The sequence below is a fragment of the Notechis scutatus genome, chromosome 2 (genome assembly GCF_049901735.1).
Source record: "Notechis scutatus isolate UNSWTSFEM ecotype Mainland chromosome 2, rNotScu1.2, whole genome shotgun sequence".
NCBI lineage: Eukaryota > Metazoa > Chordata > Lepidosauria > Squamata > Elapidae > Notechis > Notechis scutatus.
Genome location: NC_142010.1, coordinates 239,961,265 through 239,983,421, shown reverse-complemented (window position 1 = coordinate 239,983,421; position 22,157 = coordinate 239,961,265). Strand labels below are relative to the sequence as shown.

At 37.2% G+C, this 22,157-nt stretch overlaps 1 protein-coding gene across 1 annotated transcript in view; it reads right to left on the bottom strand.

The window, feature by feature from the left end:
• The window catches only part of PDE4D (phosphodiesterase 4D), a 700,504-nt gene extending 678,356 nt beyond the window's left edge, over positions 1 to 22,148 (bottom strand). The window contains exon 1 of the mRNA XM_087958384.1: positions 19,809 to 22,148. The gene's annotated coding sequence lies outside the window, so the exon portion shown is untranslated. The remainder of the gene's footprint in view (positions 1 to 19,808) is intronic.
• Positions 22,149 to 22,157: the final 9 nt, after the last annotated feature.

Sequence of the window (22,157 nt, the reverse complement as noted above, 5' to 3'; positions counted from 1 at the left end):
ATTTGTAGTAGAAAACGAGGCAATGCCTAATAGATGATAGACTGGAAGACTGGAGATTTTTGAGAAGAACTCTCTCTTGTCCACTAACATCTGTAATTAGAGAAGTATTTAAAAACTTTCCCCTCATCCACAGCTGCAATTTGTTAGCCACTATGCTTCATAGCACAATAGCAGTTACTTGATGGTCAACATATGGGCAGAAATTCATGAATTAGATTTCAGTGAATCCAAATATTCTTATCAAAAAAGCTTAACAACAGTCTATGAGGAAACTCATGTTAGTGGATAATAGCCATTTTGTAGACATCTGCTCTGAAAATTTGTCAGGCCAATTTGAATGACTCTCTAGCCACCATTTCTTTCTATTGAGAAATACTTTTTTTTTACTTTTTACAAAAAAAAATGTATAAATCGCATCTTTCTTGGCTAAGAGACAACTTATTCTAAATTCTGTATTACTGTATCAGATTTCTTTGCATGGGCAAACAGAGAGTTGTGTTATTGGGCAAACATTTAAACAAAAGAGGGAGGGGGAATAAATGAAAGACAGTTACAGATTTGATCCTAGTGTTCTGTCTGATGACTGTGCTCTTGAGACATTTGAATGCATGCCAATGAATGAGAAAATACAGAAAACATTCGTCAAGAGAAAGCAAATATTGCTGAGGATGGAAATGACCTTTAAAAGCCTGCTCTCTATCAATATAGCTAATTAAAAGGAACTATATCCACTAAACTCACAGGCTTTCATTTCTTGTTTGCTCTACACTTTTCTAGTTTAGAACAAGCATTCATTCAAGTCTTCATGGCAGACTCCTTGGTTTATTTTATATACATTACACCCTTCACACTTTGATGGATCAGCAAAGGCAACAGCATGCAAGATTTGGTCCTAGAGCTGTGTGTGATTTGCAAATCATCTCCTCTGACCAATAAAATCCTGACCTTCCAAATCAATGATGGCTATAACTTTCAGGGGAAATCAATATCCCCCCAAATGGGAAGGAATTATCCTATGCAAATCACGTAACAAGAAAATTCCCACCTTCTTGACACAGTGATAGACGCCAAAACAGTGGAACAATGGCTACATCTCAAGTTTTCATGGACTACATAGATTACTTTGACTTTTTGACTTGACCACATTTTTTTAAAAAAGTAATATCTTGCTCAGCAGGCCTCTCAACCGAGCAGGCCACCATTTTCCATTGGAGATGTACACATTAGGCAAGACAGCTAACCATACACTCGTCTTTCAAGGTTAATCATTACCCCCAAGGTCCAAAGTTACTCCCTCTATTTAACTACACCACTAAGAGACAGACAGTTTGCTATAGGGAAATATCAGCACTTCTGAGTTTAGTTAAGACTTGTTTCCCAGGTCAGGAACTACTGAAAGAGTTAGATCAATTTGGGAAAGTTGCAGGACTTAAAATTAATAGGGAAAAAACAAAATTAATAACTAAAAATCTAACAGAAAAACAGAAATTAAAATTGGAAAGGATAATGGGATTACAAATAGTAAAAAAAGTTAAATACTTAGGAATTTGGCTGACAGCTCAATGCAAAACTCTAATGGAAAATAATTATAATAAATTATTACAAGTCAAAAAAGATTTAGAGATATGGGTCAAATTGCAAATCTCCTTACTAGGGAGGATTGCCACTATTAAAATGAACATTCTGCCCAAATTTATTTACTTATTCCAAACAATACCAATAAAAATACATAAAAATTACTTTGTGGAACAAGATAACCATCAAATTTATTTGGCAAGGGAAAAAACCGAGGATAAACCTAAAGGCAATGCAAGATATGAAGAGCAGGGGAGGTATGGCACTCCCAAATTGGGAAATATACTATAGTGCAGCCTCCTTACTTTGGCTGAAAGAGTGGGTAAACTTGTCGAATAAAAGAATCCTATTCCTAGAAGGCCACGACTTATGGAGGGGGTGGCATGCATTTTTATGGGACACTGGAAAAATCAAACAGTATTATTTTCACAAACATATAATTAGAGACTCCTTATTGGCTAATTGGAATAAAATAAAATAAAAACATTATCTAAAAATCCCAATCTGGATCTCAATGATGGAGGCAATGATACATCCAAATAATTTAAACCTTAACAAACTGATAAAATACAAAGACCTTCTTGATGCGCAAGGAACTTTAAAATCATGGCAAGATCTCCAAGAAAAAGGGCTACAAGTAGACCAGTGGGCTTACCTGAAAATTCAAAATACAGTAGATACAGTCAGGATAAGAAAAAATTTGGAATTTATGCTAAGCCACAAAAATTAGATAAAATCTTATTAGGTCCAGATAAAAAAATATAACTAAATTTTATAATTATTTATTAGAGATAGAATTAGAAGAGGAAGTAGTCAAAGGCAACATTGTGATGACCCGTAGTCTCTCAAAATAACCCAAAACCCAAAACATACAGTAAAGTCCAGTAATGCCTTCAACTTAACTTCACTGTTTTCTTAGGCACAGTTTAAAGTCACAAAAGTAAATAATGAGGCAAAAAGAAAACCAAAACAAACCGCATTGATGAGAGTTCCGAAGCAAGCCAAGATAATTAATCATACATTCCAGGAAGATAACCAAGGAGAGTCCATGGGAAGAACGCCAGCAAAGATAAACCTCTTTCAAAGTAAACACTAAACTTTGACTCCAGCAATTCTGACTACACAGTTACAAACTTATATACATAGCTCCCAGCTGCAAGCCACTAGGAGGATCTACCCTCTGAGTAGACCTTGCTTTTCCCTGATACTCTCCTCCCTGCGTGACCTTGGAATGGATAGGGGATGGGCCTGGATCCTCCTCTGATTGCTCAGCCGCCCTCTGCCCTTTCCCAGCCTCCTCCACCACCTCTGGAGCCACACTCCCACTCCCTGTTGGCTGTTCCTCCTCTTCCTCAGTCAGTCTCCACCAGGAGCATGACAGTGATAGCTTGGAATAGAAACATAGGACATAGCATTACATTATTAGAATGGGAAAAGGTCTGGACCAGGAATAATACAATTACAAAATCAGCAACATATAAAGAAAATGCCTATAAAATGTTTTATAGATGGCACCTCTCGCCCTTGAGAATAGCGAAAATGTCTCCTAACATGAATCTGAATTGCTGGAAATGTAAAAAGAAACACGGAACATTCTTTCACATGTGGTAGTCCTGCACTGAAGCCCAAAGATACTGGCATAGAATAAAAAAATGGTTAGAGGAAATAATGGCAGAGCAAATTGAATTAAAACCAGAATTCTTCTTATTGAGGATATTTAATAGACAATTTTTTAAAAAGCCAAATATATAATACTGCACATTCTTACTGCAGCCAGAATAACCTTTGCACAGGGTTGGAAACAAGCTGACATTCCAACGGAGGAAATGGTCATTCGGAAAATAACAGCCTGTGCAGAGATGGATAAATTAACCTTAGCACTTAAGGAAAAAGAAACATCAGAATATTATAGAAGCTGGGAATGCTGGTATGTCTGGATAGAACAAAAATAGAAAATATATTAGTAAATACTGTAAAATGTAAAAGAGGTAGTAATTATATATTCGCAATAAGATGTATTTGTAAATATGTCACCAATATTGATAACAAATAAGGAACCATAGACTGTCGATAACAGAATTGCTAGTTTTTAATCTTTTTCTTTTTCTTTTCCTTTTTTTTCTGTGTGTTGTGTATGTGTTTGTTTGACATTTTAGTAAAGTTGATAATCAGTAAAGTTTGTTTAAAAAAAAAAGACTTGTTCCCAAGCATGTGGATATTTTTCCAGAATTAATTCCTTCTAGAGGCTCTAGTTAAAAACTCCATGCACTCAGGGCCCTAACAACAAATTGAGGTCTTTAAATGCCAGCAAAGGGCAACCTTTTTGCACTCAGGTGCAACCTTTTCTTGTTTGCCTCCAGCTATGATAGCATAGAAGGATAAGAGTGTGGAGTCTCCTTCATGAATTGCACGTCATGAAGGAACACAGGAACAAAGTCAGATCCTAGTTACTTGGCCCCATCCCTCTTTATATTTAATGTTAATGAATCCCAACAACTTTTTATGTTGTTGGGTTCATTAACATCACATTACAAAAAAGATGTTGAGACTTTGGGAAAAGTGCAAAGAAACACAATTAAGATGATTAAAGGCCTGGAGACTAAAACATATGAAAGAATAGTTGCAGGATTTGGGATTGGCTAGTCTAGAGAAAATAAGGACTGGGGGTGACATTATAGCAGTATTCCAGTATTTGAAAGGTTGTCACAAAGAGGAGGAGGTCAACTTATTTTCCAAAGCACTAGAGGACAGGACAAGAAACAATGGATGGAAACTAATCAAGGATAGAAGCAACCTGGAATTAAGGAAAAACAGCCTAACAGTGAGGACAAGGGAAAGCTTGCAGTCAGAAGTTGTGGGTGCTTCATCACTGGGGGTGGAGATTTAAGAAGAGACTGGATAATCACTTGTCTGAAATGGTACAGGGTTTTTTGCTTGAACAGAGGGTTGGATTAGAAGACCTCCACGGTCCCTTCCAACTCTATTCTGATTGATTGATGTAAATTACATTACTCATCACAGAATTTCAATGGCATACTTCTCCCCTCTTTTGAGAGATGGGGAAGGAGAGGGAGTGAGAGAGAGAGAGAGAGAGAGAGATCACCTCAGATGTCTCTAAGTATGGAACCAAGGGGCAGCATTAATGAATTTGTCTATGGAGATTCTCAATCATCCAAGTCATGGTTGTCCTAAAGGTGCTTTTTGAGGAGGCAGCTGGATTTCCTTGTTTTTCTTTGAAGACATTTTGCTTTTTATCCAAGAAACTTCTTCAGCTCTGACTGGTGGGTAATGAAAGGATTTATATTCCTTGCAGACAGCTGGTCATTTGCATTCCTTTAGAGAGTAATCAAGGCCACTTGGAGGTTTATCTGTGTCCTTAGGGTCACCTATGTAATGCAAATGGGTGTGGAGCATTCTTGGAACTGCTGAAAGGAGATAGATGGGGTTGTATCCCTTCCCTTTTGTTGAGAGAGGGCTGTTCAATTTTGACATAGGTGACCTCTTTGACTTCTCTCTCAAAGAGTAGTGAAAGGATTTTTTTTTCACGTTTTAAAACAGGATTTCATTCCTTTTTGTTTAAAGGAGTCTCATTGTCTAAACACCAAACCCAGCAAGATTCATAATATACAGCCACACATCTGCTATATTTCTTGTATCAATTTATGGCCCTCTTTGAATGCCTAGAATGAGATTAAATCTCCATTTGGCAATTCCAGGAATCAAGTATATAATAACAGTTCACACAATTCAGATTCCTGTATCATCTCAAATGGGGAGGACTATTTTATGTTGATTCATTTTTCAGCTTTCCAATAAATCTGTTTCTGACCATATAAGTAAGTGCAATTAAACAGAAATACCTACTCACTACCCTCAGCTCTGGCAGATCCACTTCAGAACAACTAGCTGTTTCTTGCCAGTCATGCCAATTTAATATTAAATCTCATGATTTTTATAATAAAGCTTGGCCTGTTGTAACTTTAGCTATAGCTAGATATACAGACGTCAAACAAATCATAAGATTTTTTCCACCCAATTCATTTTTATCTTCATGCTACAAAATAATTTTTGTTTAACTTCTTAGAAACCATTCAGTAAAGTTCCAAGATCACAGATTATTAAAAACAGATGGCAATCCAATTATTTAAAATTATAGAGCCACGAGGGCTGATGGTTGGGGTTACTTTAAACTATTTACATTGTTTTTCTATTCTTCATTTATTTTTACAGCTTATAGCCAGGGCCAAACTCAAAGGACTTTGTTGTTCAAATGTCTTAGGCTGGGCAAAAGAATATATTCTTTTTAAGAAATCAAGAACCTCATTCAAAGGTTTCAGTAATGCTTTCACTAATTAACTACCACTGCCATACATTACACAAGCTATTACAAATGTCAGTTTGTATAACCATCAGGTAAAATGTCATCTGTAAATACCCCAGACTCTAGCCTTTTGTACTAATCAGACCTAGATAAAAAAAATATCACTGTATGATCTCTTCCATCATTTGTCTGTAGTCACAGGACAAGTCATAACTATAGATTTCATACAGCTGGAGCCCAGCCAAAGGAGGGGAAATGGAAGGAGGATAAGTTCATGCCAGCACAGGATGTCACGTTATGCTCTGGAACATTAGTAGATGAGCCATCTGTTGAAATGAAGCACAGATGTTCAATCCCAGAAAGAGCTATATTTACACATCATATATAAGAAGGGAGGCTAGATTGAGGAAAGATGAAAGGATTAAATATCGTTAGTTTAGAAAAAGAGGGATGATTTATACAAAAGCTGGATTGTAGTACTTTTCAGAACATGGAAAGCTTAGCTAACTCTGCTGTACCAGTGTTCTTACATTTGATACTAAACAATATGTATTTTTATTTTATTTATTTTTATTTATTTGATTTGCCAATTGTTTACAAGATAATAAGTATAAGTGTATACATAGTTGTGAATACATGAAATGGGTACATATAAGAAAAATAAAAGAAGAATAAGAGAAACAATAGGACAGGGACGGTAGGCACGTTGGTGCGCTTATGCACGCCCCCTACAGACCTCTTAGGAAAGGGGTGAGGTCAATAGTAGACAGTCTAAGGTTAAAGTTTTTGGGGTTTGGGGAAGAAACTACAGAGTCGGGTAGAGTATTCCAGACATTGACCACTCTATTGCTGAAGTCGTATTTCCTGCAATCAAGTTTGGTGCGGTTAACTTTGAGTTTGTATCTATTGTGTGCTCTTGTGTTGTTATGTATGTGCAAGTAAATTTACTGCTAGAGTTATTAAGAAATATTTGTTCTACAAATTGCTCTCCAGCACTGTGTGTCTGTATTTTAATTACAATAGTGTAAACTGGACAGGGCTGAGCATCCTGTTGAAGAGATATTTAAGGCAAATTCCATTTTCTGTACATTCTACAGCCAGTACTACTGTTGCCAACATTCAATGGTGCATTTTCTAATTATTTTGATTGCAGAAACACACACACATACACACACAACCCTACAGCGTAAAACATGTTTTTCTTTTGTTTTGCATTTTATAATTGAGGGGGGAGGAGAAAACTCTAATCCCACTCATGCACATTATAGGGGTACATCTCAGGGGTGGGATACGACAGGGTTAACTACCGGTTCAGGATTTACAAGCTTCCCTGCCCCTGTGAGCTGCGCGCCTGTTAATTGTCATTAGCACACTGTGTGCTGAGAAGCAGCCTTTGAAAAAGGACGTTCGGCAGCTGAAGTTGAAAAATCAGGAAAGAAAGATCAGGAAAGAGCCCAGGTGGGCGGGTGGGCAAAAACATCAGCATGGAACCGGTTCTATGTCTGCTGCTCTTCAGAGCTACTGGTTCTACAGAGGTGGACAGAATTGGTAGAAACCCACCCCTGGTACCTCTAGAACAAAAGGAATTGTGATAACCTCATCAACTAATATTACTTTGTTTAACAGGAAGCTAATTTAAATAACTGTTTACTCTGTTCCAACCATGAAACTGGTTCTTCAACAAGGACTTAGCCATTTACTACAAATTCATGCTACAGCGAATTTTAGGATCCAAAACAGCATGATCAGAAAAAAATGGGGCCACTATTTGCAACTCGGTTCAAACAGCAATATGTTTGCATCTAATCTTAATAATATTTATTAAAACTTAACTCATATTGATACTATAGTTTAAAATCTGTTTTAAAGCTAAAGTTAAAATTGCGCTATAAAAGGCAATGTTCAATATCCTATTGCTTCAGATTATCTATTGAAACAAAGAACTATTCTTATAAAAAATATGTTTATCACTACTCATGATGTCTAATACTGTTGATAATATTATGGAACCTTGGTGGCGCAGTGGTTAGAGTGCTGTACTGCAGGCCACTTCTGCTGACTATAGACTGCCTGCAATTTGGTAGTTCAAATACCACCAGGCTCAAAGTTGACTCAGCCTTTCAGCCTTCCGAGGTGGGTAAAATGAGGACCCAAATTTTTGGGGGCAATATGCTGACTCCGTAAAACTGCTTGAATATTTCAAAGAGGTGTAGGACATGCTCCTTATCAACCATGGTCAAATACCACCAGACAACAAAAGTTCACAAATAAAACAAAAGTGTTTGGAGTCAGTGTTTTAAAGTTACAACTACTTTAAAAGTAATTGAATGCTAAATATAGTTTCATGAATGAAGGAGGGAATGAAGGTCACATGACAAGTGTTTTAATATCTAAGGGACTGTACAAAGAAACTATTCTCCAAAGGATCCAAGAAGCAATGGATGGAAACTAATCAAGGAGAGACGCAACCTAAAACTAAAGAGAAATTTATTGACAATTAGAACTATTAATCAGTGGAGCAACTTGACTCCAAAAATTGTAGGAGCTCCAATACTAGAATTTTTTAAGAAGAGAGAAGACCTCCAAGGTCCCTTCCAAATTTGTTATTCTATTAAACATCTGTATTTTCCAAGAATGTTATCTAAAGAAAAATTAATAATTGTAATTACATAACCTGACCATCAGAATTTATTTAATATGGTTTACTGAATGAAATATAGTTGACTGAGTTCACAGACTATACTAAATTATAAGACTGAGTCAGGGGTGGGATTCCACCGGTATAACAACCAGTTCAGTGATCGTGCGCTTTGTGTGCTCCACGCACCAAGTGTGCGTTCGCACCAAACACATGCTTTGCAAGCTGCTCCACATTACAAAAATCTCTAATACTTACCTTCTATAGCAGTCCCTGTGAAGAAAACAGCTGAGGCGCAGCAAACCGCTCTGCCGCGCAAATCAGCTGTGCTCTAAACAAAGGAAGTAAAGGACAGGAAAGAGCAGGGGCCGGTGGGTGGACCCACATGCTCGTCGCAGAGAACCGGACTGGGGAAAGCTAATCTTCAGAGCAAAGGGTTCGCCCAAACCGGTCCAAACTGGTAGAATCCCACCCCTTGCCTGAGTGTATAAACATCTGTTAAATTCATAAATGTTTGTAATTCAAAACAAGTAAATTCCATTATACCTTACTTTGATGGACAACAGGCCTGTGAGTAATAGTAACACTCATTTTTATCCTGGAAATCTTGAACTATTTGTAAAGGTGACTTACTAAAAAAAAAAGTACATCCTAAGGAGAAATTTTACCTGACTAATAGATGCTTGTGACTGAGTCCTCTGAATTAAACAAATACATCTACAGAAGATGCACCATCACGCGTCCAACTTTTCATAGAAAGATATGTACAAACAAATTGTCACTTCAGCATCATTGTTAGCCGTACAATTATTAATAGGAGACTAACAGCTGGATCTGCAACTGAAGCAAAAGAAATTAATGATTGTATACAAAATTCATGCCAAAGCATATGGGAGACCTAGTAATATATAAAGAAAGAATTTTCTTTGCAAAAGTCAATATCCTGCATTATTGTTTTTGTTCAATCCAAATCTTTCTGTAATTATAGAATCTTCCCTGCAAATGGAAGACCTAGTTATAATCCTACCAACCTAAGCCAACCTGCACAAGTTGTAACATCATATAACAGTGTCATATTATTGGAATTAGTGGATACCTAATGAGTATCAAGTATATTACTAATTTATGATTGCAGCACTAGAAGGCACCAGAAAACTCTATGGCAATGCAAGAAGTACTAAATATAACAGCTGGAAAGGATATAGTACTGCTAATCAAGAACTTGAGGATTCTATAATTACAGAAAGATTTGGATTGAACAAAAACAATAATGCAGGATATTGAGTTTTGCAAAGAAAATTCTTTCTTTATATATAGAACCTGCTCTAAGAAGCATAAATACAGTCATCATCAGATAAACAACTTAGGACCAAATTAACTGTATAACAAAGCAGAAGATGGGAAGTACAATCCAATCAGCCAGGACATTTCTCGGTACACACTGTAAAATAGGCCATGAATTATTTTTTAAAAAAATATTTTATTGAACAAAACAGTTAAAAACATTGAACATAGTGAAGTCGGCTTGACATAACTTTTGGTCAGTATCGCATAGATATATATTTTAATAGGCCATGAATTATTGGTGTCAAGGATACAAATTAAACTTTAAAACTTAAAAACAGCAGTTATGCCAACAAGATTTGGAGGATATACAGCCAGCACAATCTGGAGGATGTACAGTCAGGACATAAAGTCGCTATAAAAATACATACAGTACATGAGAACCTTAGAAACTATGGGAGGACGTAAAATTATTTGTGGAAACTGAATAGAATTTTTTCCCAAAATTTCAAGGGAAGAAAACATTGCAATGTCTTTCAGAACAAGCTATCATGAGAGCCACAGGAAAATTGTAAAGTCAAATCCCTGAACAACAAAAATATCATACATTAATCAAACACAACTTTTTTAAAAATTGAGCAAGAAAGAGCAAGAAGTTGTTAATCAAGAGTGTCAGCAAACAGGAACAAATATTTTGTAAAAAGGAAAAAGATAGCTATTTTAAAGAAAAGCAGACCGATCATATCAAATTTAAGACTAAGGTTTGTTGTTAGTTGTGAAGTCGTGTCTGACTGAACCATCATGACCCCATGGACAATGTTCCTCCAGGCCTTCCTGTCCTCTACCATCCCCCAGAGTCCATTTAAGCTCATGCCTACTGCTTCAGTGACTCTGTCCAGCCACCTCATTCTCTGTCGTCCCCTTCTTCTATTGCTCTCAATCTTTCCCAGCATTAGGCTCTTCTCCAGTGAGTCCTTCCTTCTCATTAGGTGACCAAAGTATTTTGAGTTTCATCTTCAGGATCTGGCCTTCTAAAGACAATCAGGGTTGATCTCCTCTAAGGACTGACTGGCTTTGATCACCTTGCAGGCCAAGGCACTCGCAGGAGTCTTCTCCAGCACCAGAGTTCAAAGGCCTCAATTATTTGGCGCTCAGCCTTTCCTATGGTCCAACTTTCACAGCCATACATTGCAACTGGGAAACCGGTAGGATTACTTAAATGTAATCATAAAAGAAAGCCACGGTAATTGTATTTCTACAATAGAATAGAAATAAGAAGTTAAAAGGCAAAATCCACAATAATGTACAGCTGTGGAGAAAGATTAATTTAAAAAGCACCTTCGAATTATGGATTTAGTTATGATTACAGGAGTTCCAGAACTGCAAGAAAAAACAATCAAAGTTATGGATAAAAGAAAGACTGTCTGTTCTCTTGAAATAGCAAGCAAAAACTCATGTTTTGGCATCTAATGCAAGTGGATGATGAGCTACAAAAAAATCCCTAGAGTTGGCCTTTTGTCAACAAATAGGATGGGTGGACAGGATCAAAGAAATCACTGGAAAATCCTTGGAAGAGCTACAGATTGTCACCAGGGAAAAGTTAAGATGGTAAATATTTTTCCATTCTCAGCATCTGAGCTTTACTGGCACCTAACCAGCATCTGAACAAGGATTTTATCATGAAACCGCACTGTCTCATTCAGAAATTTTTTACAAAGGAACCACATGGCACTGTCTTCCTTTGGGGCGTTCAATTTTTTTTTCTCCATTGATTTTCTCTCTCGAGAAAAAGTAAGTGACAAAAAAGGTGAGAGATATAACAAAACAGCTAACTGCACAGTATCTGTGTCCTTGCTTGAAAAACAAATGACATAACCACAAACAAAATCAGCTATTCAGCAGACACATTGAAGGAAGTAATTGTAGGTAACCTAGCAGAAAACCACTATTAGTTGCATTATGAATTTTATAGCATAATTTTTGTTTCTGTTCCTAATTTCAGTTTTCTGTTACATTATAGCGCAACAATGTCAGCAGCAAACATTTGACAAAGCTTTTTCTGTGGTGAATTTGAAGCCCTTCAGATTTGACCGAACATTAACATTCAGCAATCCTTCCAAAGAAATGGAGCTTAGGCTCACCTGGAGGCCTCAGTTTCCCCCTCATTCTTCTCTTATGAGTCACTTTCAGTTATTTACATTAGAGTAAGGACAGATCTGTGCACAAGAGACGGGAGTCCCAAAAGTCAAGATGGGGACCTTATCCTGTAAATGCCCCTGGTTAGGAAGATAGCAGTTTCCCAGATTCTGTTGAGTCACATCTCACAACATCGTGGCCATGCTACCTGAAGCTTTTTGGGAGTTGTAGTTCAACAACCCTCTTGGAGGAAAATAATGGATCTGGCAACTGAATAGCAATTCCATTATTGTTTGGAAGCATATTTATCTCAACCTACAAACAAAATTCAACTGTAGGTGCTTATAACTAATCCAGAAATGGTTTTGCCAGCTCTATGTCATAAAATATGACAAAACATTTTCTTTGTACGATAAATTGTTTATCTCCAAGTAGGGGAAATAGAGCCAACCATATTTCTGGAAAACAGCTGCTGTCCTAATAAAAAATCTTCCCTACATGCAGAAACAGAATTAAGAGAGATAACAACAATAAACCAAGTTCTTCTGTGATAATTTTTGAAAAACAAACTGATCAGCCTTTATATTAGAATGTTTAAAAAAAACTGAATAAGATCAAATGGAAACCATTTTGCATATGACTCACTCCTGACAAGTTATTACAAACATTTATGGATGAGCCTGCATTTCAACTTTACACCAAGGACATTTGTATTAACAACATCAGATATATGAGTAAACCGTAGTAGGGTTGAACAAAAATAGCACAAACGAGTCATAGTATAGATTTGGAAAATCTAAGTTTAATGACAACATATTCATAATTACAGTAACTGAAAATATATTTTATTTGGTTCTGGTTTAATGTGATAGAGATGTGACAGAGAGCACAGAGTAATTACAAAACCAGGAGTGAATTCGGGTCCAGCCAAAGGCATAAACCCAATTGGATCATCTTGGGTTAGTCACTTTCTCATCCTTAGGAAGCAAACCACTTCTGAAATCTTGCCAAGAAAACCGCAGGAACTTGTTCAGGCAGTTACTATGAGTCAACGCTGTCTTCAAGGCATCCTCTCCAAAATGTGAATTATAAATTCAGTCATCGTAACTTATAAGCCATGGATTTTGGGCTAGCATTAAGGATGAACAAGGCCACTACAGCTTTTTAATAACCATGTTTTGATATGATCCATGAATTCTACGAGTGGAAATTTCTATTTTGTGCAAATAAAAAATTCTGTATTTGGCCTTAAAAAACCACCTCAATTTGAATTAAGGTAGCTTTCTTAAGGAGGATAGTTCTATTCTTTCCAATCCAATAGACTGTCACAAAGAAATTCAGGTCAGTCTGTCCATCAGCAAATAATTGTTGCCTGATATCTATGAACTTGTATTTACCTTGTAATTAGGGTAGCTCCATCCCTTTTGGAATTTGTGAAGGTCATCTCAGAGGCCTTCAGAATTAAAGTGGAGATGGCTTTTCCACCTATGATAACTGCAAATTTGATTGTTTCACAGTGCATTAAGATTTGATGGAGATGGGGATGACTATATATTTACTGGTATTGTTTAAACTTTCCTTATGAAGGTGAAATGCTCCTTAAAGATGGTTATAAAAGAAACAGCTGGGCTACTGTAAGGGAGGTTGCTGATTGTTCCATTCTACGTTTTCCTCCTTTCTGGTCATGAATGCCTAGAACTGAGGGAAGTCCAGCCTGTACTTTCTAGCATCTACATACACAGAAACTTTGCAATAGTGGTGAATATCTGTACCTTGGATACAGGATGAGGGTAAAGGTTCGTTCTCTGAGCTTGTGGGTTGAATGCTTTTGAATGTTTTGTTACCAAGCTACGTAGCAATAGCAATAGCACTTATTTTGCACTTTACAGTGTTTTGTAGCCCTAAGTGGTTTACAGAGTCAGCATATTGGCCCCAACAATCTAGGTCCTCATTTTACCCACTTCAGAAGGGTGGAAGGCTGAGTCAACCTTAACCCTGGTGAGATTTGATCTGCCAAATTTCAGGCAGCCGGCAGTCAGCAGAAGTAGCCTGCAGTACTGCACTCTAACCACTGCGCCACCACAATTTAGGAATGTCCCTAAACTCCATTGAAGATGTTACCTATAGCCTGGTAACAAATCATTCAGAAACCAACCTACAAGGCCGGAGAACGAACTTTCACTCTCATACCCAGAAATTCAGAGAAGGTAATTCTCAACTTACCACCACAATAGAACCCTAAATTTCTGTTGCTACGCAAGGCATGTGTTAAGTGAGTTGTGCCCCATTTTACAATCTATTTTTGCCACAGTTGTTAAGGAAATCACTGCAGTTATTAAGAGAATCATGCAGTTGTAAAGTACATTGACTTTACTTGTTGGAAGGTAGCTGGGAAGGTTACAAATGGTAATCAAATCACCTCGGAGCACTGCAGTCATCACAAATACATGCCAGTTGCCAAATGCCCAAATTTTGATCACATGATGCTTCAACGGTCGTAAATGTGAAAAATGGTCATAGGTCACTTTTTTCACTGTTCTAACTTAGAATGAGTGTAAGTCAATGCAACACATCAATGCAACACATTACTATGTTATACAAAAAAAGATGCAGACAATTCATATGGCTACTGCTGCTAAAGGTTTTGGAAAGAATTCAAGGTGGTTTTATGCTCTTCATAGATTGTCGTTGCTACCTACAAAATTGCAGAGCTAAGGTGCCATTATGTATGCTGAATTTTTTTTAAAGTTACCAATTATTGTAACATTGGTTTACATGAGATTCCTTCATTTCCTGATCAAGCACTGTGTAGAGATTATGAAATGAATGGTTTGTAAACTGACAGTTTGTCTCCTGTGTTTACAAAGTAGGTCCTTTAAAAAAACATTAGACCAAGTAACTTTTCAAATGTGCTAATTGACAGTCTCACTGTAGCTCCTTAGTAACTTTCTATTTGAATGGATTGCAGCACAGGGATGGGCCTGATGTTTCATAGACAGGGCAAACATGCACTCTCTCCATGGGAGTACATCAATTCTCTGAAAATATCAGCTCCCTTTTGGTTGGGAGGATTTGTAGAAAACAGCTTGTTTTCTAGTTGCCCTAGAAAATGTATTGCAAAAAGAAGAAAAGCTATTAATAGGAAGCTTAATCAGCACTAAAATGGACTGCTTGCAAAGCATTCCTATTTTGCTAGCAGTCCAGTACATAAACGTCAGGACAGAGTGAAGAATGATTACCTTGATTTACAGCTGCACCCTTGGCTTGTGTTGTTCTAGAGAACATATCATCCCAAGTTGTCCCTGATTCTGGAGCATTTACTGGGGGAAATTGGAACTCTACTTTCCTGCTATCTGCCATGCAGAAAACAAATAAACAATGGTACCTTTTTAATATAAGAAAGAGGACATAATTTGCATATAAGCTATAACACACAGTGAGGGGATATGGTTATCTCCTGATAACTTTACAGGTTCACAATTATTCAAATAGGAACCATTTGAAGTTAGGACAATGCTCAAAAAAATGACTCAAGGCCTGGTCCTTGCACTTCCGACCATCACATCGCTTAACCACTACAGTGACTTGCTTAATGACCATGGCAAAAAGGTTGCGAAATTGCATGCAATCATATGAGGCCTTTTTCTGGTCCCCATTTTGGTCATTAGTCCATTACCTGTATGATTTGCATCCATGCAGTTTTCTTGGCAACGAAGAAGTTACAGAAGTAATTTCCCATTGCCTTTTTTTCCAGAGTTTCTTTAAACTTCCCCATCTAATTTAAAGTCATGGGATTTCCTAGTGCCCTGCCATCTGAGTGAGAAAATGAATCCTGTTCAGCTTTCCAAAATCAGCCGATATTGGCTAATGCTGCCACTGTTGTGACATTGAGATAAAACCTACTCACAGAAAGTTTAGGTGCAGGGTGTTTAGTATTATAGTGTGTCATAAATCAGATGGAGAGACAAACTGGAATCTTCCTGACAAACCCTTTTTCCCAAGTGTTCCTAATAATTTCTTTAATTCCTTTAGTCTCTCTAGCTGCTTGGTTCTTCTACCTTAGTTCTCCCCAGCCTAGTTCTAGGAAAAGTAGAAAGGATGATGCTTTAAGATATTTTTGGTCAAAACACAAAAATACGGAACTTGAATATTTCTGGCACAAGGTTGGTTGTATAATTGGTTGCCAGTGCTGAAAAACAAGACAAAGCCCAGCTATCTCTTTATACAACCAGCCTTGTACAAGCCTTGGAAAACAAGAGATAGCACTGTGTTATACATGAGAGTAGGGACACAGTGGTTCAGTGGCTAAGACACTGAGCTTGTTGATCAGAAAGGTCGTCAGTTCAGTGGTTCAAATCCCTAGCACTGTGTAACTGTGTGAGCTCCCATTACTTGTCCCAGCTTCTGCCAACCTAGCAGCTTGAAAGCATGTAAAAATGCAAGTAGGAAAATAGGGGGGACCACTTTGGTGGGAAGGTAACAGTGTTCCGTGCGCCTTTGGAGTTTAGTCATGCCGGCCACATGACCACAGAGACATCTTCAGACACCGCTGGCTCTTTGGCTTTGTAACAGAGATGAGCACTGCCCCGTAGAGTCGGAAATGACTAGCACGTATGTCGAGGGGAACCTTTACCTTTATACACGAGAAAGTGCTTAATCAGTAATCTCCTTACAAAGCTAATAAAGTTGAAGAAGTTTATTTTCTCTATATTTTTGTTTTCCTAATAAAGGAAGAATTGTCCTGAATTTTTGGGATTGATAAGACAATGACACACAAAGACCTTCTTGCAAACCATTTCAGGTTTTTGTTAGTTTGCTTTGCTTTAGCATATAAAGGAAAGAAAGACATTCATCTGAAAGGGTAATTATAATTATATAATTATCCCAGCAGCCTTCAAGTAATGCATTTAAGCAGAACATCATTTTCCCCCTCCTCTTGCACTTCTGCCTTCTGCTTTCAAAGGAATGCAGTAAATTGCTTTATGGGCTAATTGCTCTACTATGCTGAGATTAACTATCTCTGAACTTGAAAAACTATTGACTTCTGCTGCCACATGCAACAGTCTCGGAAACTATTATATTGTCCAAAAATTAAATCAAGGACTTCAAATTAAAGCTTACAGACAACCTCTCCTAATGCAACCTTGGTCATCTTCTCAGTGTCTCTGGATCCTCTTCTTTCTCTCTTCCGATACTTAATCATTCTCTTTCCTGAATAATTATTTCTATGTTGGCTTATCTTCTGGGATCATCCTAGAACCTGCATCTCTTCAACAAGCTTAGTCTTCCTAATGCTATCTTATTTTGCTAGCCAGTTTTCTCTCTTGCTTTGAGCTCAGTTCTAACATTTTATTTTATTTTATTTATTCATTGGATTTGCTACCCATCTAACCTTAAGGGACTCTACATTACTAATTCCTGCCAGCTTTGTAACACTTTTCAATTTGTGATATTTTGGTGCTAAAATATACTGAAAGAAAATAATATTTGAAGCCAGGCTGAACTGTGGGATCCTTGGTGCTCTTTGAGCTTGGTTTTCTTGCAGACATTTCATTACCAAACTAGGTAATATCATCACCAATGCACTTTTTATATCTGAAAGAGCAAAATGCTTGTTTCTGCTATTTACAAGAGGGCACAAGTATTTTGGAAACAGATGGCAACAGTTAAATGAGATGCAACTCTGGGTAAACTAATTGAAACTAATACTGTAGCCCAGGGGTGTTGTCATGTGATATATTGGGACGTTTTTCCCCTTCGCTAAACCAGGCAGGGGCAGGGCCAGCATGTGACACATCTGACCCATGGGCTATGAGTTTGACACCCCTGCTGTAGCACCTATGATGCACCAAAATAGATTTTAATATTTGTATGTCAAGAACATTTCGTATACGAAGTTTCCAGAACAAGCTTTGCCTTTTTAATGTATTTGTTTCTAGCCAAGAAAATATCATATGTCCCACTGTCAGTTATTAGTACTGTGCCTCTCATTTTGAACCTCAAGGAAAATGTATTCATTGTTATATGATGTTTTCTACCTTATCTTAAACAAGAAACAGTTGACATCTCATTAATTCAAACTTTATTCACAATCTATACTGTTTATCAAGAAAAATCTCTGCAGTTGGCTGCCCAGATATAGACAATACATTCCAGAAACCCATTCATGTTGAATGATCTGAGAACTATGCCAAGTAATTTTGAAAGTATTGCTCCAATACATTTCTCTTTTGCAGAAGAACAAATATATCCCAGAATTCTCTTTTGCCACAATCTTTTCTTTTTTGGATATGACACTGTAGCAACTATCAATTTATAATGCTCTGTTTGCAGATGAGCTATTAGACAAGGAGAGAAGCAAGTCTATTTCAATCTTCTCAAAATGACATTAAACTCATGTAATATTTTGAAATAGTTAATTCTGAGAGAAAAACATATTCATGTCTTTTCAGATTCCAAATTTAATTATTTCCTTTTGCAAGGTTTTTGTCAAAATTCTATTACTGAAACAAAAGTTAATGCCTTTTCCTCTTTCAAGGTAATTTGCCTAGGATCTGCCTATTTAAATGGCTGACATGATCATCTGCATTGATAATTCACCAATTAGCATGAAAGCAGGTATTCAAAAGTAAATGCAAATCTCCTTTTGAATTACAGTAATTTAACTTTTAGGTTTTTTACCTTGTTAAATTTGCTTTGCCTATCTTTTATTGCCTTTGATCAACATACACACATACAGGTACATATATGTATATTAAGTAACAATATTATTATTGTATATTACGTTAATATTAAATAGCTAGATTAAGATGGAAACTATTGATAGATCACTAATACTTTTATATGAATTGCAGTGGTCTCTTTTTTTACCTTAAATTCAATTTTGGATGACAAGTTAAATAATCTTATGCTTGTAACACTGACATCCTAAAATGGCAATTAACACCCATAAAATTTTTCTCTTTCTATTTTCAACACATTTAAAAAATGAACCTTTAATCATATTATGTAAATATTACCACATTGAAATCTGCACTGAAATAACACAAAGTATCAACATTACAATAATAGGGAGAACAAAGGTAAATGCAACTTCCATTAATACATTTTCACTTGATGAGCTTGGAAACATTAGGAAGGGTCACAGATTTTCCACAGCATTTCAGCCAACCTGGAAAAATACCCCAACTATAGAATGTGCTTGCCCAGCATGCGTTTACTCTCCCAGTCAAAAGGTTCGCTTTTGTCTTCCAGTAAGTACACAACATAAGGTGGCAAAAAAACAAACAAACCAATCCTTTCATCAGCTGCAATAAAAATGGGGAGACTGACATTTTCATCACTACTTTTTGACTTCTTCCCCAATACTGTACGGAGGAAAAATCTGCAGGGTTGAAATCAGAGTCACCTCCCTACAGATATTTAGAGGGACCCCAATTAATCTCTTTTTCTGCCCTTTTGTCAACACCTTACTTGGGTGTAAAAACTGTAAAGCTAAGTTCCCTGAAAGTCCCCATATGTTGATAAGTTAGGCAAGTTAGTTGGATCCAAACAAATGCAGAGGTGTCTGGGGCTAAATCCCCTCTAAGTTCATTAAGCAGGTCATTTCCTTGAGTTAAAACAGGGGTCCCCAAACTTGGCGACTTTAAGACTTGTGGACTTCAATTCCCAGAATTCCTCAGCCAGGAGAGTTGAAGTCCACAAGTCTTAAAGTTGCCAAGTTTGGAGATCTTTGAGTTAGAGTTTGCCCATTGTGCTTCTTCCACCCACCACCCATGACCTAGTTAAGCATATCATACAAACAAGTCCTAGACCAGAAGGGCTACATGTGCACCTTCAATACTAAAAGATCACACCTCTTTTTTTTTTTTCTGTTGCTGTTAACCTGGACTTGGACAAGAAGACCTCCAAGGTTCCTTCCAGCTCTATGGTTCTATGAAGTTCAGGAAACCAAACAATCTAGTCTCATTGGTCAGCTGGCTACTCAGGTAAGTGAATGGTTGAGTGGCAGGGCACAAATTGTAGCTTTCCTGCAAATAATGACAGAGGAAACCAACAATTTGGAAGCTGTTCTTCTGAAGGAAGGGCAAGGGAAGGAAATAGATGAAGTGCAAAGTAAAGGCTATGTGTTTGTCAGATTGATGTGTGGATTTAAATATGTCCAGTGTGATTGGGATCATGTCAGCCTTGCACTCCACTCCAAGCATCATGTCCAGTTTGCAAAAAAAAAAAAAAAAAAAATCAGCAAAATACAGACTAGTAGAATGAACAGCTTACTCATATGTACAATTTACTTTTTGTTTGCAGGTGGATACAGCTTACTTTCCAGAGTTTTTGTTCACACCAACTCTGCAAAGGGGGAGCATGTTTTATCAGCTGGCTCCACCATCTGCATTCTCACTTCACCTGCAACTATGTCATAATTCATCCTCCTAAGAACATTTCCCCCCCACACACACACACACACCTGTATATGTTGCATACTCTTAAAGGGACCTTAAACTCACAATTCCTGGGTTTGCCTACACATGCCCACTAATTGACATTTGTTGTTTAACTGCTTGAAAAAATGTCTGCAAGAAAACAACCAAGCTCAGAGGGCACCAAAGATCCCTCAAGTTGTACTTTTAACCAGTGGTCTGTTGGTATTCAAGGAATACTGATGCAAAATTCCACTTAGCATCCCCAATTCTTTTATAATATTCTATGTGCCCTGGCCTAGTGTTCTTTTTAATATTGCAACTTGCACCCCAGTCATATGGCACCCTTGCACAGTACATAATTTGTGCACTGGATTTCAGTAGCCCTGCTTTTAACCATGCTTAGAGGGTATAGATGAGGGGATATTTCAGTTCCGTAGACTCATTGGGATGACAGAAGAGATACACTAATCCAGAAACTACCCAGAGCCTAATCTAAATTAAAGCAAAAGAAAGATTGCAAGTCCTATTACAACAAACGTTCTCTCTACATGACACATTCTTAGAAACCATCCTAGGCAGTTGCTTTTCTTGCTAGAAAGCTGGTATAAACATGACTATTAATGAGGTTTTATTGTATTGGTATCAAGGACCCTATGGCCATTCAGAGCAAAAATCAGCCTTTTGTGCAGCAAAAGCTCAGGTTCTCTCACTGGATTGTAAGAATTAATTTAAAAGAAGACTCTTCTCCATGCTGCCTTAAGATAGTGGAGGAAAGATGGAATATCAGTGAAATATTATTTGCTATATAAAAATAATAAATAACATCAAAAATAAAGGCTTTCGATCCAGTGTGACTTTTAGCAACTTTGCTAAGTCCTGTTGTGTCCACTTATTATGAAAACATGCTTGGAACAAATACCCACAATTTAAAGGCAGCATTTCCCAGAGATTTTAAAGTTCTTTTTCATTGATGATTTACTTATCCCCATAAACCAGGTGACAGATAAAAATCAAGGCTCCTGGCCCCTACCTGCAGGCTTGCATCTAATTGCTTCCCTCTAAAAGCTTTGTCATCTGACCTTGGGCCTCTTTATCCATTAAATAAATCCCACTAAATTCAATAAGACTTGTTTCCACAGAAGCTTATGGATAATTACAGTCCAACTTCTAACATACAGGACAGCATAAAATACCATTTCTCAAATCCAAGACTCGGATGCACCTATAAAGACTACTGAAAAGCAAAGGGTGAATATTTAAATGTGAATATTTAATTATCTGTTTAAACGTATGGCAGCAGCCCACGTTGGCTGCTGCCATACGTTGGGTGACTTTACACATTTAAATACCAAACAGTAAAAAAATTAAAAACATAAAAAGGACACAACTGAATATCATACATTCCATGCAACCACTATAGTTTTGTTTTTGTTTTGTTTTTTTTAAATACTGTCTGTAACCCAAACACAGCATGTTCCTCTGATCTAAACTAGTATTAAAATGAACAAAGCCCACATAATTCTTGTACTTATTTAAAAAAAAAAAAAAAAAAAACAAGAGCAAGCAGAGAGCAAGAACCGAGCAGCATTCTTTTGGAAACCGGGATAGTCCTTAATTTGGAGTTGCTCCGGGGCACCCAAGTTCAAAGGCACGGAGCAAGTGAAACTTGGCAAGGCTGATCTGAACAGCCTTGAAAACGGCTCCTGTACATTAACCCAGACTTTGCAAAGCGGGGAGCGGGGGCGGGAGGGGGGGAGAGAGCAGCTGGCATTTAAAAAGC